Source organism: Corvus brachyrhynchos, unplaced genomic scaffold (genome assembly GCF_000691975.1).
Source record: "Corvus brachyrhynchos isolate BGI_N302 unplaced genomic scaffold, ASM69197v1 scaffold142, whole genome shotgun sequence".
NCBI lineage: Eukaryota > Metazoa > Chordata > Aves > Passeriformes > Corvidae > Corvus > Corvus brachyrhynchos.
Genome location: NW_008237226.1, coordinates 600,733 through 601,307, shown reverse-complemented (window position 1 = coordinate 601,307; position 575 = coordinate 600,733). Strand labels below are relative to the sequence as shown.

General features: G+C 57.6%; 1 protein-coding gene across 2 annotated transcripts in view; it reads right to left on the bottom strand.

Annotated features, from left to right (window-relative positions):
- The window catches only part of HACD1 (3-hydroxyacyl-CoA dehydratase 1), a 23,894-nt gene extending 23,397 nt beyond the window's left edge, over positions 1-497 (bottom strand). For both annotated transcript variants that reach the window (XM_008629878.2, XM_017729214.1), the window contains exon 1: positions 412-497. The gene's annotated coding sequence lies outside the window, so the exon portion shown is untranslated. The remainder of the gene's footprint in view (positions 1-411) is intronic.
- Positions 498-575: the final 78 nt, after the last annotated feature.

Genomic DNA, 575 nt, shown 5'->3' with positions numbered 1-575 from the left:
TAGGCAACGTGTCTTATCCTATGAGTCATATTGTTAATGTGGGACACACCCCACTGAAGCCAGCAACATTACAAAGGGGAGCAGCAAGATAGGCAACCAAAGGCCATGGGATATTCCAGGCCCTGTTACCAACTGATAGCTACTGATCTCCATGGGATGTGACTGCAGAGAACTGGTCATGTTCCCGTGCTATGCTGTGAGAGATGCTGGCATAACGACCAATCTGCACTTTGCCGTCAGACTATCCATGTCACAAGCGCGATGGCGTTACCAATGAAAATATTCTGTCAGCCCAACGTATAGGGAAGCTCCAAAAATCTTCCATAGGAAGCAAACGTGTCTGGGCACAAAGCCGTCTCGCCTCCTAAGCAGGGGGGACAAAAGAGCTCCGCATAACTATATAGTACAAACCTCGGCCTCGGGTATCCGCGCCGGCGCTAAGATGCCTGTCTGGGGTGGCGGGGCGGGCCCGCGTGTCGCTGCCGGGGCTCCCGCGGAACGGGCCCGGCCCCGGTTCCCGTCGTGCTGCGCGGGAGGCGGCGCCCCGGCGCTGGGAGGAGGAGGAGGAGGCGGCG